The sequence below is a fragment of the Mustela lutreola genome, chromosome 5 (genome assembly GCF_030435805.1).
Source record: "Mustela lutreola isolate mMusLut2 chromosome 5, mMusLut2.pri, whole genome shotgun sequence".
NCBI classification, from domain to species: domain Eukaryota; kingdom Metazoa; phylum Chordata; class Mammalia; order Carnivora; family Mustelidae; genus Mustela; species Mustela lutreola.
Genome location: NC_081294.1, coordinates 84523293 through 84539075, shown reverse-complemented (window position 1 = coordinate 84539075; position 15783 = coordinate 84523293). Strand labels below are relative to the sequence as shown.

The window sequence follows — 15783 nt, the reverse complement described above, 5'->3', positions numbered from 1 at the left end:
GATATTGATAAATTCAGTTTGGGGTTTCTGATTTATCCAACCAAATTGGTTTAAATTACGGCCTTACGGAGAGAAAGGGCGTAAACAACTTAGAAGGTTTTCAAGCAGTTGGATCTAATCCTCTGTTTCTAGAGACTTCATCATGCGTTGATTCCACAAAGGAGGTATCTTTTCTTTTGTTTTCATTTCAGTTACTTCATGGTGTGCTCTATCTCAGACCCTTTTTGATGCGAGAAATTATGGGAAAAACTTAGCTTTGCTCAGTTAAGGGCAGGAAGAGAAATAAGGGATCCATTATCCCAACCACTCATTTTAATGATTAAGAAAATGTGGGCCGAAGAAGAAAAAGTAATTTGCCAAAGGTCACACAGCAGAATAGTTAAGGAAGAAAAGAAGCGCAGCACTCATTTCCCTTAGTACTTTTCTTACCTCCACCTTTTTTTTTCGGAGGCAGGAGAATTTGAGTCCCCTCAGAGTTAGTGTGGTGATGTCTTAACCCCTAGGACCTCAGAATGTGACTAGATTTGGCTATAGGGCTTTCCCAGACATGACAGAGGTAAGTGAGGTCATGCGGGTGGGCCTTAAACCGTTATGACTGGCCCTAAAGGAGGGGTTAGGACACCGACACAGAGGAAGACCATCTGAACACAAAGGGAGGAGAAGGCCATCTGCTAGTCAAGGGGAGAAGCCTCAGGGGAAACCAACCTTGCTGACACCTTGATCTTGAATTTCCAGTTTCCAGAACTATGGGAAAATAAATACTGTTTTTAAGACACTCAGTCTGTGGTACTCTGTTATGGCAGCCCTAGTAGATGGATACAGGGGGAAGTTAAGGACAAAGACATTTAAAGATTCAAATCTTCGAACTTGAGAAGTTCTCAAGGAACAGAAGAGGGAAACCCGCATAAATAATGTAAGAAATAATGCCATGTCAGAGCATGGCAGAGCCTATACAGCTCCCAGAGCGTATACTGATTTTTAGTCATAATTTTATCCATGACATCTCATTTCATCCTTATGCCCAGATTATAATTATTCATAGCTCCCCTTTACAGCTGTAGGGACAGATTCAGGAGGTTATTTTATCCCAAGTTACATAGTTAATAACTAATTGGTGGAGCAGCTTGCTTCCCAGGCAGGAATTTCATCCAAGCTGCATAGTCACCAGTGTCATCTAGTTGTTTAAAGTTAGGAAGAAGACAAAATGTACTCCAGAGTCTCAGTGACTTGGAATCCACTTAATGGATTGAACAGGAACTATCTGGCCCCTGATTTTAAGAATAATGCAGAAAACAGGAAAATTTTAAAAGATAAGTTATCTGAATTTCACTACAAGTCTGCCCAGTGGCTTTATACCTTCACCTGTCAAAATGGACAGCTATACATAGTGAAGAATTAAGGTTTGGAATGATGGACCCCAGGCCCCGAAGAGATCTGACCCATGGCAGGGGAGTCACTTATCCATACTGGATCATGTTTGCTAAAGCAGGAATCCGGACCCATACATCTGCCGCATGAACAGATGTGGAAATTGTCGACGCCAGAGTTTTATAATGACATGTTTTAGAAGTAATTTCAACAGGAAGGCCTGTTAAATATGCAGTCGACTTAAAAAAAGAAAAAGAAAAGAACGAAAGAAAACATCAAACTAATTTGAGCAAATGGTAAGCCCAAAGCTTATCCTATGGAGACATAAGGTAATTGTCCTCCGTGTTCTGTGTGGTCTGTGAGTGCTTCGTTGTGGAGGTTAAAGTCACTCGGACTTTGTTGGTAAGAAGGCACAATCAAGTTAGGAGGGCGCTAGGGTTTGTTTTCAGCAGATGCTGGGGCTCCGGCTCAGTCAGCTCCAGACTAGCCATGCGGCTTTGTTGGCTCTGCCTTTAGAGTAGAATCTCAATCCAAGCCCTTGTTACTACTTCTCATCACTCACCACCGCCCTAGCTCAAGCCTCCCTTGTTTTGCTGTAACCCCCTAATTGATCTTTGTGCTCCCACTTTGCCTACGCATGCATCATTCTGTGGGCATAACCAGGGTGATCTTTACAAATGTAAATCAGATCAAGTCACTCCCCCAGCTCGAACATCTGTTGCCCTTAGAATGAAACAGACAGTGGCTCTTCAGATTCCACGTCGCCTGGCCCTGACCGTCCTCCTCTCCAGACCCCCTGCCCTGCCACTGCTCCTCAGTGACATGACATCAGCTGTCCTCAGCTCTCTCGCTCCCTGGGCCATGTTCGTCTCCAGCTCAAGACTGCTGTGCTTGCCGCTCCCTGGGAGTGGGGAGCCGTCTTTCCTAGGAGCTATTCTTGACTTGGCTTGCTCCCTCAAATCATTCAGAGTTCTGTTCAACTGACAGGTTCTTAAACATGTTTTCTCCGAAAACCTCCTCAGTCACAGTCCTAGACTCTCCCAAGCCTCCGCTCTCTCCTGCCCCTCTGTCTGAATTCCCCTTATCACTGTTGCAAGTCCATTACTAATGTAGTTAGTGTATTTATTCCTTGCTTTTCTAACCACTACAGTGGCAGGGAAAAGTATTTTGTTCATGTCGTATCCCTACTACTGTGAACAGGAGGCATTTATAAACGTTAAATGACAGAATGAATGGATAAATAAATCAAGGAATGAAAAGGCTCACTACTGCTTTACTGTAGGCTAATGTGCTTTCCTTGGGGTCTGTGGTTTGGGAGAACAGGTGTCAAGGAAACAGGGTTATCCGAAGGCTACTGATAGGTGATAGGGACCACTTCTGTGTCCTTCCCCACTGTATCACCCAGGCCTGGCTTGGTCTCACCTTGAATGAATGGAGCAGTGAAGGAAGGCGGAAAGATTTGAGAACAGTGGCAAAAGCGGTAATATATGGACAGACTCCTGCTCCCTCTGAGCCAAAGGGAAGAGACTTGCAACAGTTGTAGCTTGCTTGCTGTTTTTTAGACACAATTGAATACATGTCACAACGCACATCTTACTTGGGTATGCAGCCAGTGTTTGCTACTCTAAAGGTCAGTCCTCAGAGCCCTTTTGGAAACATTTCTGAGGAGAGGCAGGTCATAAAAGAAAGGACTATTTGGGACTTATTTCAAAGGATTATTCTGCTGGTGTTAGAATCATAGAATGTGAAATAGTGCTTATAAGGCGGAGAAGCACCGTTAAGGCTTTGCAGGTAAGGGGGGGAAGTGTGTAAATCTTCAGGCGTGGGGCATACAGTCCTGTGATTTCGGTGTGACACTTGCAAATGGAAGGCAGTCTGAAATACATCCTAGGAGGTGCCTATTGTGTGAAGAAACCTTTTGTAGTGGGATTAACTGCCTGCCAATCTCATTTTTGAGTTCTGATAATTTTTTAAAAAAATATTTTATTTATTTTTTTGACAAAGAGAGATCACAAGTAGACAGGGCAGGCAGAGAGAGAGAGAGGAGGAAGCAGGCTCCCTGCCAAGGAGAGAGCCCGATGTGGGGCTCAATCCCTGGACCCTGGGATCATGACCTGAGCCGAAGGCAGAGGCTTTAACCTTCTGAGCCACCCAGGGGCCCCCGAGTTCTGATAATTTTTAAATGGAGGCTCAGTTGTATTTATTTTAAGGGTTCATTTTATTCAGTGTCCACCTGACCTCTTGAAGTTCTTGATCTCAGAGCATCTGCGCTTTTCTCTGTATTACTTGGAAAAGTTTGGGGTCCAAGAGTCAAAAAAATAGCCACTGCTTCAGTAGCCACCTGTCTGTCAAATAAAAACAGAGCTGTGTGTTTGTAGGTTTCCAGGCAGAAGAATGAGCAAGAGAATTGGTCATTACCACTATCTGCTAATTGTGTTGAGAAAGAACCAGAAAAAAGAGTGAGCTGGTGCATCCTCTCAGCTCCCCATGCTCCTTGGGAAGTGGTTGGGTTCTTGTAAGAAGGTGGTTTGTGTACACACACACACACACACACACACACACGTACACACTAAAAAGAAAAGAAATGTCAAGCTACTTTTCAGGGATAGAGGAGAGAGAGAGCATGTAGGCACCCAGATGAGAAGCACTAACCTGAGCTTTGTGTCCTAGCTTGTAGAGACACCTGCATTTATTGAACACTTACTATGTGCCAGAGTTTGGGCTCACTCCTCACCTTAGTACTTTGGGGTGGATGTCATTTTCTTCATTTCACGGTGAGGACTGGGCTCCAAAGCCCTTCCTCTTTCCTCCAGTCTGTCTGGCACTGATTTGCCATTTGGGTTCTTAGCTACAGCATGAGTGATGGGGCTTCTCTCTGCTTTCCTCTACAGACCCGACCTCTGATGCCTGTGCCCCGAGGCAGAACAGACTGGGGGACATCTCTGGTCTTAGACACAGTCCCTTACTCCCATGATCCCTCTCCAAGGGTCCTTCCACAGCAAAGTGGTGTGAGCTGGAGCATCAGCTGTATGCTCTCTTAACACATCCACCGTGGGACAGGTTTGGGGAAGTTGCATAAGCCAGTGGTTATGTGCTTATAACCACAATCCCCCACCGCTTTTTAAAAGTATAAGGTCAGACTTGGAGAAGAATCCCTGTGGCCTCCGCAAATAGCCAGGGAGCAGTTGCCTGTCATTTGAAAGTGCCGCTCACACATTCCAAGGCCCGAGCCCGCATTCCTCCCCTGGGAATTGCGATGGGCTGGCTTTCAGAGTCAGTGAAAGAGTTTCTTGTTTCTGATGAGCACTAGGGAGTTCCACTAGGCTTCCCTGTCATTCTAAAAGCTCCGTCAAAGCCAGCTGCCAGTCTGAAATGATCACAGAGGCGTCTACTTCTAAAAGAGGAGGTGGGTACCACTTACTGGACAGCAGCCCAGAGAGGCCAAGTGCCTTGCTCAGGGTCACAGAGCTAAGACCAGGATCTGGGGCTCCTGACCCCCATTCCAGGAGTTTTTCGACTCTCCTCTGTTGCCTTTCACTTGGGATGGCCAAGTTCAGTCTGGCATTATCTCAAGTTCATCCGTTGACCCCGCCCGTCCTTCTAAGTCACAGGCCCCCATGTCTAGCTATTTGCTTCATGACTGTATGGTTGACCAGCACCTCAAAATTACGACTGAGACTCTTGTACCTCAACTTTGTTCCCCTCTTTTCTGTTCTCCATTTTTATTCATGAGTCCTTCCTGGCCACCTTGCCTTGACACTTCAGTCAACTCAGACACATCATTTTCCCTTCCCCTTCAGTCGCTGAGTTGATTCTAGCTTTCCTCTACAGCAGGCCACGAGTTTTCTGATCCATATCCTTGCTGTCGCCGGGACCATAGCCATCACCTTATTCTTTTTGCTCTTTATACTTTTCTTTATTGAGCCCTTTGTCAAAGTTATAAAACGGCATGTGCTTTGTACAACTAGTGACATAATGTAAGTAAATAGTGGAGAAAGAAAAAGGGACAAGTGAGTTTTCCATACCTTTTCCATCTTCATCCTCTCCCCCAACCATATCTAATGTTAATAATTTGATGTTATAATTTGATGAATATTTGATATATTTATATATATAGATATATTTTGTTATAATGTGATGAATATTTGAAAATAATTTGATGAAAGATCCTTTCAGATCTTTCTCCTGCTCACACAAAAACATAATAAACACACATAGAGTATTTTTTGCTTTTGGAACAATAGAGTCATATGTTGCAAATTGATCTGTGGCTTATTATTTTTTTTTAAGATTTTATTTATTTATTTGATACAGAGAGAGAGAGATCACAAGCAGGCAGAGAGAGAGGGAGAAGCAGACTCCCTGCTGAGCAGAGAGCCCGACGTGAGGCTCCATCCCAGGACCCCTAGACTATGACCCGTGCCAAAGGCAGAGGCTTAAACCACTGAGCCACCCAGGCGCCCCTGATCTGTGGCTTATTTTAAAGTCAAGATATAGACCTAACTTGTTGGAAAAATAGGTGGAGGACAACCCATTGCGTGGCTCTCTTGTAGTGTTACTCCCTTACATCCCACAGTTGGCTGTTCAGGGCCTGGGCGGGACGTTTTTCAGCTCACCCTTCCAGTTACCCCCTCTACTTCCTCTGCTCTGCTCCATGCTGGGGAGCTGTCTGGCCTGCAGCTGTAGGCCCTTTGCCCTTGGGCTCCTACTTGGATTCAGTTCCTTCAGCACAGCTAGGAAATTGGAAGCAAGGGGCACCGTGGAGGTCAGGGCATCTCACCCTCCTGATTGCTTCCTGCTGCTTACTGAGGAGTGGCTGCCTGCCTCTCCTGAAGGTCCCAGCCCCAGTCACACAGAGCTGTGTATACAGCAGCCCTCTTCAGCTTGGCCCTTCCCTGGTCGGCTTCAGGCTGGGGATGGGGTAGCTCCCTGCCCTTGGTGGGCCTTTGACGCCGCCCATCCATTTAATGGCCCAAACCCTGACCACACTTTGTTAAAGAATCCCTTTGTAAAACTCTCTTTAATAATCCAGTTAGAATAGTCTCACTTTCCTGGGACCCTGAATAGTAGGTATAAGCTGTTTCTTTTCTTTCTTATATCCTGCCATCTGCTGTTGCTTTCCAACTGGTTCCTTCCTTTATCTCCATCATGGTTATTCTGTCAGCTTAATTTTTTCTTCTACTTGGAGATTGCATTTCATTCGTTTGCTCAAAATCCTTCTAGAGCTCCCCAGCATTCACAGAATGAAGGTCACGCTTTTTAGCCGGCCATCTCTTGCATCCCCCATTCCAGGATCCTAGGCATCGGAGACTCTGCCCAATACCACAGCTGCCCACTGAAATGCATTTCTAGCGCTGGTACAATTGGTTCTCCTCCTGACTGCTTATGTGATGTTGGACCATGAGCCAACCTCTGTAAGCTTTCATGTCTTCAATTCAGTGAGGAGAATAAAAGCATTTCCCTGACGATTCATTGATCTCTTTGAAGACCTTCTAGCACACAAGAAGGTTTCGGTAGGAAGGTTTCGGTAGGGATGCCCGAGTAGTTCAGTCAGTTAAGCATCTGCCTTCAGCTCAGGTCATGATCCCAGGGTCCTGGGATCAAATCCCACATCGGGCTTCTTGTGCAGTGGGGAGCCTACTTTGCCCTCTGCCTGTTGATCTCTCTCTCTGACATAAATAACTAAAATCTTAAAAAGAAAGAAAGAAAGAAAGAAAGAAAGTTAGTTTCAGTAAATGCTAGTTATAAATAATTGTTCCTCAGGGCACCTGGGTGGCTCAGTCATTTGAGCATCTGACTCTTGGTTTTGGTTCAGGTTGTGATTTCAGGGTCCTGAGATCGAGCCCCCTGATGGGCTCTGTGCTCGCAGGGACTCTGCCTGAGATTCTCTCTGCCTTCTTTTGCTCTACCTCACCCCCCACAACTCTGGCTCTCTGTCTCTCAAATAAAATAAATAAATATTAAAAAAGTAAATTATTGTTCTCCCACTCTGATCAGAATTATCTCTTTGGCCGTACCCGGGTGTCCAGATTAGCAATTTTTCCCAAGACCTACCTTGATAAGGCCTCTGTGAACCCTTCTCTGATTTCTACTGGAAAGAGGATCTTTCTCCTTCTCTCTCTTCATTGACAAACTTTGCGTTTTAGAGTACTTTGAGGTTTACAGAAAATTTGAGTAGAAAGCCCAGAGTACTCTCACGATCTCCCTCCATTCCCCCCACCCCAGAGCTTCCTGTTATCAGCGTCTGGCCCTGGGGTGGTACATTTGTTACAACTGATGAGCCAGTATTGATCTGTTAGTAACAGAGTCCTACTTTTACATGAAGGTTCACTCTTGTGCAGTTCTGTGGTTTTGAGGAATGTGTAATATCCCATACCCACAATTAAAGTATCTTATGGCGTAGTTTCACTGCCCTCCCCAAACCTCAGGGTACTATCTGTTCACCTATTCACCACCCCCCTTCCTGCCTACTTCCCCAAACTACTAGCAACAACTGATCATTTTATGTTGAGAGTTTGACCCTTTTTCTCTTGACTTCATTCACTCTCTGTGTTCATAGCTTACTTTTCCTACACGTTCTGAACCTACACATTCACAGGCAGTAGGCACACCAGTGTGTTTCAGGAATGAATTATTAAGCCCATTTATCCCTAGAATCAAGGCCTGGGTTGAAATTTCATGCAGTCCTTCCTGATGAAGTAGCATTTGGCTTTTGCACAGGCTATTGAACTAAAGGGACATGGGATTGTGTTTGAACAGAGCTGGACCCCAGTTTTCTAGGTGGCCTGTGTGCAGAGCACTCTTACCTGTAGCTGCATAGATCTGAGGCCTAAAAAGGAACAAAACAGACAAACAAAAACAAAAAGGTCATAAACAAAACACAAAGCTATCGCCTAAAGTCACACCAAAGTTGACCATGATTTAGTTCTTCAAAGCACTGACCGTTCTTTAGTCTGTATTCTGCTATTCCACACTCTTGGTCTCTCCCTAAACTCTTTCATGACTCTGCCAGCTGCTGTCAGGGCTGGCTTCCATCCTGGATAGCAACCTCTCCATCTTTCCCTCCCAGAGTCCAGCTAGAGATGTGCTGGTTTCTTCTTTTCTCCAGGTCTGGTGCTTCCAGGGGTGTTCCCACACCCCTCTTCCCCAGTCTGCCTCCTTCTCTCACCCTCCTCCCCCAACCGAATCTTTTGACACAGAGATCCTTCGTGGGCCCCAGTAATCTCCCTGTGGTTCCCCTTTGGGCTCTGCTCTTGCTTCTGACAAGCCCGTGTGGACCCACACTGGCCCATGTCGGCCCACAGTGGTCCCTGATGAGGAGCAAAGGTCCCTCATTCCTACCTGAGGTCCTACATGAGGTTGTTCTGTAAGAAGGCATTAGATAACATTGAATCCCACAGTGAGGCCTTGTGTCCCCTTTCTGATTCTTTTTCCAACCACCTGAGTAGTTCGGGGAAGAAGGCTCAGCATAGTGCTTGTCTCAGTTGGACGCCTCCCTGACACTAGGTAACTTTGCCTTTTAACAAACGTAGCAGATCTGGGCTCTTCCTTTAGAACCCCCTTGAAGGCAGCAGAATGTCGCCAAAATGCAGTGATGTTTTTATAATATCCATTCCTAGGTTGGCTGTCTATTTTTGGTAAGTGATGCTGGTTTAGAGTAAGTACTCTGGGAGTAAGACAGTGTTTACTTGGAAAATACGCTTATGTAAGGATAATATTATGTAAAGGACAGCACAATCTCTACCAGATTATGTCAGCCATCGTGAAAGTGGCACACACATGTCCAAGGTTTGGGCTTCATAGGTCCAGCTGACCCTCTTGCTTGCAACTGGGACAGAGCCTCATGGCTCCTCCTGTCTGCCTCCCCTCCCTGTGCTCTCACTCCCACCCTTGTTATCCACTTGTGCTGATGTGTGTCTGGAACCTTGCAGAAGACTGAGGGACCGTTATCAGGGGGCGAGGATTACAATGCCATCCACAGCTCATTCGCCACTCCACTCTGACCCAGGGCAGGCCACATACCTTGTCTGGCCCTCTGATAATCACCCCTTTAAAATGGCTGACATGGTTCCGGGGAGGGAAGAACGCATGCAGTTGGCCTTGGTGTTCTAGAACGTCAGAGGAGTGAGCGGCCACCCGGCTCTGGGTAGTACTCCTCTCCTGGCTACTGTTTACTGTATTGTTAGCACCTCTTTCCTGCTTTTCCTGCCTTGGGTTCTGCCCCGCCAGGGCCAAAGAGAACATAATAAAGAAAGCAAAAAATGGTGGTTCTCACTGTTACAAATCCTGGTTGGTGGGCTCTGTTTTTCAAGGGAGTGCCCTAGGTTAACCTAGCACACCTGGCCTTAAGTATGTCTGGATGATGAGTGAAACAATGTTTTTGAGACTTGTCTGTCACATTTCAGAGGTCTGGGACAGCCAAGGCTGTGAAATTGTGTTCAGTTTCAGTAGAGAACCAGAGCCAAGAAACTGCATTTCCATTCAAGGTGTCTCTCTTCTCCCAGATCTTAATCTTTCCATCTGTTGCCAAGGCCTGTTTGTCATGGAGGGTCCTAGAAACAGATCCATACATGGCACAGGGAGAGTGGGTTTGGGGACAGGCTTAAGATCTTGCCTTCCACTCTCTGTTACTGCTGTAAGAAAGCGAGTGGATTTTTACCTCCTTGTGTTATCTCCTCTTCCAGAGGAAGAATGACCTGGGTGGGGGGCGGTGGCGCATGGGAACTTGTCCTCTGGGGAGTGCGTTTAAAAGGAGAATTCTTTTTTTTTTTTTTTTTTTTTTTTTAAGATTTTATCCATTTATCTGACAGAGAGAGACCAAGCAGGCAGAGAGGCAGGCAGAGAGGGAGAGAGGGGGAAGCAGGCTCCCCGCCAAGCAGAAAGCCCCATGCGGGACTCGATCCCAGGACCCCGAGATCATGACCTGAGCCGAAGGCAGAGGCCTAACCCACTGAGCCACCCAGGCGCTCCCAAAAGGAGAATTCTTGGGACTCCTGGGTGGCTCAGTTGGTTAAGCACCTGCCTTCAGCTCAGGTCATGATCCCAGAGTTCTGGGATCGAGCCCCACATCGGGTTCCCTGCTCCGCAGGGAGTCTGCTTCTCCCTCTAACCCACTCCCCTCTCATGCTCTCTCTCTCAAATAAATAAATAAAGTCTGAAAAAAAAAATAAATAAAGGAGAAGTCTTGGCTGAGCCCGGCTCCTGGTGGCAGGAGTGAGAACAGTTGCTGGGAGTTGTGTGGGCCCTGTCATCTCTGGCATTCCCTTTCTGGCAACGTCTGTTCTGTTTTCATTGCTCAAGTGCTCGTTCAGGTCTTCCTGAGTTTTTGTGAGCGGGCCACTCTACGCTGGCTAGCTCTAAAGGATGGGAGCTCACATACCTTCAGCGTTTATACAGGGCTGAACACAGTAGCTCCATAATGCTCACCAGTGCCCTCAGAGAAGGCTAGCATTGTCCCCTTCAAGGTAATGGAAGCCTGGAGAAGCCAAGTCACTTGTCCAGGCACAGGTGGTAGCATATGATGCTGGAGGTTAAGCTCCAGTCTGTGTGTCTCACCTAAAGCTGCATACTTGACAGCAGAGCCAGGATGGGAGCTCTGGTCCTGCTCAGTATCTTCCCTGCATACTCTGTTGGGTCAACCAGACTCTTAGAAAGCCCTTTCTCTCTCTTCTTTAAATGATGCTGCTCTAGAGGAAGAAAGCCCATCAAGATTTCATCCATGCTGTCTGTCCATCCCAATGTATTCTTCAGAGTGGGAATGTTTTTAGGGAGCTAACTTTAATTACCCAGATGGGATTTTATTTTAAATAACCACCTGCACCTTCGTCTTTAAAAAGATCTCAAGTCCCCACTGGGATCAGAGTCTGTGCTTTGTGATTTGAACGCAGGTAACAAAATATTTGATTTTGGAACACATTCTTCATTTTATATTCTCCTTTTCTGTTCCTAGGATTATAGTTCTTATTCTGAGCAGCTGGAATGTCGGCAGAGTATAGAACAGATGTGTCTTAAGTACTGTTCTCAGGCTGACTTTGTTCACTGGGAAGAAGTCCACAGAGGGCTCCGGTTTCTCTGGGAGGCGTGTTCTCATTACCTCAGATCGACAGAAGTGGTGATTTAAATTCTTTTAAGTTGAAGACTAGACGAGGAAGACTAAAATGGGAACCCACATCTCCAGTAGGCTCGAGTTCAAGATTCTGTTCTTTCATTCTCTGTTCTAGTTGGAATCCAGCTTTTTTTCCCCCTCTCTTTTGGCGCCACACCCAGTGTGAAGCCCAATGCAGGGCTCGAACTCACGACCCTGAGTCAAGACCTGAGCTGAGATCAAGAGTCAGATGCTTAACCAACTGAGCCACCCAGGTGCTCCGAATCCAGCCATTCGTAACCACATTCCTCCTCACAGAGTTTATCTTCTCCTCCCTCTCCCTCTTCCTTCCTCCTTCCTTCGCTCTCTCTCTCTTCTTTTCCTTCTCTTCCTTTCTTTTTCTCTCTTCTCGCCCTTTTTCTGATAATCTCTGCATTTTTTATGGTTGCTTTTTCTAATCATTACCATACACTAGTGAGGGTGAAAAGAAAGTGCATTGTCAGACCTGAAGGGCCGGTGCTATCCTAGATTGTAAGTTAGATCCCTTTATAAACTGCATGAATATATCCAGGCCACAAGGAGCAGGTTTAAAGCACTGCTTTTAAAAGCTTTGGGTTCAAAGTTACTGGATTCCTTAAGTTACCCTCCATAGAGAACTGGTCATCAATTTGAGCCCTGGAACAGTCAGATTCAGTAGCAAACAGTAAAGAGAGCCCCGTCAGAAAGAGCCCTTTGTCGTAAGGTTTCAGGATCTTTGGTTCAGTGGTTTGGTGGATCCAGGGTCCAGAGGTAGGAGAGGTGGATTTGCTTCCACCTGGAACTAATTAGCTCTGTCGCTTGGAGAAAGTCACTCGCCTTTGTGCACATCTCCCCCTTTGGAAAATGGGGACAGTCTCTCTTCAATATACTTAGTTTAAGGCTTTTAGAAATACTTTTAAGTGCTGTGAATAATTTGAATGGAATCAATATAACTAATATTCGAGCGTGTTTACTTTGTTAGTTTTGTAATATGTGCATGTGCCCACACATGGGCATGCATACACACACACACACACACACACACACCCGTTTATTCCTGGCAGCCACACTGAGAAGTGAGCTAGGAATTACTATCCACTCTGAACTGATAAAATCTGAGCTTCTGAGAGGTTATGTCCTAACTCAAGATCCCACACCTCGTTAAGTTGTCCACCTGATTTTCCCAGCCGGGGGAGTAGCCAGCTGGACCCAACCCGGTCTGCTGGTATACCTAGCACCCTGCTGGCCTGCAGGACCTCACTGTACTTAGCCCTTGGCAGCAGGGCAGGACCCAAGGCAGTGAGGGTCCTTGGCTATTTTAGGCTCTGAGTAGTTTTATTTGGGGTTCCAGATGGTCCCAGTGTGTTCTAGAAATACCATCATTCTTTGTATAGATCATACGACATCATTGCTAGATGTCCAGACTAGACCATTTCACCTCTTTGGACATCAGCTCATGGATGTTGGACCCTGTCAGCGGCTGGGCATGGAATGTGAGGAACCCTGCAGGGCCCCAGGCAACAGCCCTTTCTAACATCATGGAGGATGACTTTTAATCACAGATGGCAGATCTGCTTGTCTTGTGGGTTTTCAACCCTAGCATATGTTCATCTATAGGGCTGGTCTGTGAACTCACAGGCAAGCATGTTTTGTAACCAGTAAGGTTTGGTTTTATGTAACCTGGGGGTGGTCAGCAGTTATGCTGTTCTTCAAGGCCAAGCCCACAGCCTGTCTTTCAGACTTTCCTGTGTCTGAGGACCGTTTGCCTAGGCTACCCTTTGTAGTGGACCCCACATGCATGGAAAGCGTTCAAATTAACGAAGTAGTTTAATGAGCCTCTTTAATAAAAGGTGGAGGACAAGCTGGGGACCTCGAGGGACAGCATTTGTTCAAACTCTGTGAACTGAGGTTTGGATATCTCTGGTCTGCCTGATGAAAAGAAATAATATTAGCACCACAGCAGTCCGTAGAGCAAGAGTCTTGTTACTCCTATCTCTGAAACGTACACCAGGCCTGTAACCCATCTCCGTGCTCTATCTATTTAGATTCCTGACTGTTGAGCCAGAGAAGGTGTATTTAATTAGCATTTGAAGAGTTTCCAATGATGCCATCTCAGTGATGCTAATTCCACTTGGCTCATGTCTTTGTACATACCATAGGCCTGAGATAGCTTTTGCCCCTTGGCTGATATCTGATGCTTGTTGAAGGAAGTAATGATCATGCATGTCGTTCCTGAGGCTAGATGTTCCCTAGGTGGGAGGGTAGTCATATTTCATACCTGGGCTCGCAGCTGGCCCCTTTCCACGGAGCCGTTTACTTCAGTTCTTTGCTAAGAAAATAAAGAACACCAGAAGAGCGCTGACCTATTAGAGAAAAACCGTGTAGTCACTAAGACTATTATATGAAGTTTCTGCTGGAGATGCTTCTTCTGCCTCTCTAGACACACAGAACTGTGCCTGGGACACACAGAACTGGGCTTTCTTGTGCTAATCTCTCACGTGGTGCTGGGCTGGCTGATGGCTGCACGAGAGCCTTTTGTGGAGTTTATAAAGTACACATCTCATGGCCTAGAGCCAGGCCTGGGAATCCATATTCTTCTAATGTGCACCCTAGTTTGGGAAGCATAGCCCTGGGACTGCCTCATAAAATTTTGCAATTACTGTTAAAACAGTAGTCCAGTTTTCTGGCCACATCACATCATTTTGTGACTCAGATGCCTTTCCATCATAATGACACGATACAACCTACTGTGTCCCACCCTTCAACCATCTGTTTTACCAAAACTTAACAGCTGTCTAGGATGGGCTCCAGGAATGAAGGTAAAGAGATCAAAAGAGGCATGGTCCCAAGACCAAAGGAGGGTTTGCTCTAGGCAAAACAGGAAAGCAGCTATTCGAGAGCAATAGAATTGTTTGAACTAAATGGCAAGGGGAGCAGATGGGATTTGCTGGCAAGTCAGGTAATGCATCCTATAGGAGAAAGCCATTCGACAGGAGGCTTGACAAAGGAGAGGGTGGTCGTCAGAAGCCACGTGAACACAGGAGAAGGCAGGGAGAACTTTGTGGCAAAGTCTTAGTGGCCACAGAGCCTGCTATGTGACAATAACTACATGCGTCTTACTTTGTTGTGGTATGAAACACAAGGCCATCCATGACGGAAATGAGGGTGGGCCTACGGACTAATCCCAGATCAGGAGGGGCTCGTGGATCACGTGTGGTTGGACTTTGCAGTTGATGTCATTCACACATCTTCCTTGCTGGGCACACGTGGGTGTTTTCCCTGGTGCCTCATTTGATCCGTACCTTGTTCAGAGCCTCTCCCCTGACAGTACGGCATGATGAAATCTACTCTCATGTAATCCCCGGGAGTGGGCGGAACTAAGGGGCACTTTGCTGTACCCGTGTGGATGCCTAGCCTCAAGTCTCATTTTTTGGCCTTGTTCACACCCTTTTATTTCCAAAGCCAGAAGTCAGCCTGTTTGTGGGCTTTCTCCCCCATTAATCTGAGGTCCTTTTTGAAAGCTAATTGTCTGCCTTGCCCGCTTTGTCTCTGCTGCTTTTCTTCTCGATCCCTGAGCTCCGCATCTTGAAACTGATCTTTTTCCGGTTTTCCGAGAAACAAAACTCATTTCTGCCACAGGGCGTGCTATTCCCTCTGCCTGCAGCTCTCCATCCCTGCTCCATCTACATGATCTTCCCCACAAAGGTCTCTTTCCACCTCTGGTTAAACAAACTCGCTCCCCTGTACTTTGTGACCCTTGATTCAATTCTACGTTGTTTTATTTGTTTTATTGACTTTCTTTTTCCTTGATTGCCATCCCTTTTTCCTTGATTGTATCCCTTTTTGGTTTCGTGAAACAGTGGCACGGTATGACTCATTAAAAACAGGATCCTCTGTATGTATTTAGTCATACATATTAATTACTTGCTGGATGAGTGGATGGATGGATGAAAGGATGGATGGACTTGAAGTCTGTCAGTTGAATTTTTAACAAATGCAATGTACCATTGTCTTTTCAAGTTGTTCCACTCAGCCAGGCTCCTGCAAATTCTCTTCTCCTTCAGGAATCCAGTAAAGCCATGTGTACCCCTCATGCTGCAATCCAAACTCCAGTCATTCTTTTAATGAAATCTGGGATATTAAAAGCTGACTCTGATTGGCTCTCCTCCTGAAATATATGAATTATATATTTATATTTTCTTTTATAAAAATATATTTTACTTATTTATTTGAGAGAGATCGACAGCATGAGAAGAGAGTGAGCACGAATGAAGGGGAGGGCAGAGGGAGAGGGAGAAGCAGACTCCCCACTA

The 15783-nt window shown here is 46.0% G+C and overlaps 1 protein-coding gene across 2 annotated transcripts in view; it reads left to right on the top strand.

Annotated features, from left to right (window-relative positions):
- DPYSL3 (dihydropyrimidinase like 3) overlaps positions 1-15783 on the top strand; it is a 108730-nt gene that overhangs the window by 59940 nt on the left and 33007 nt on the right. The window lies entirely within an intron of this gene.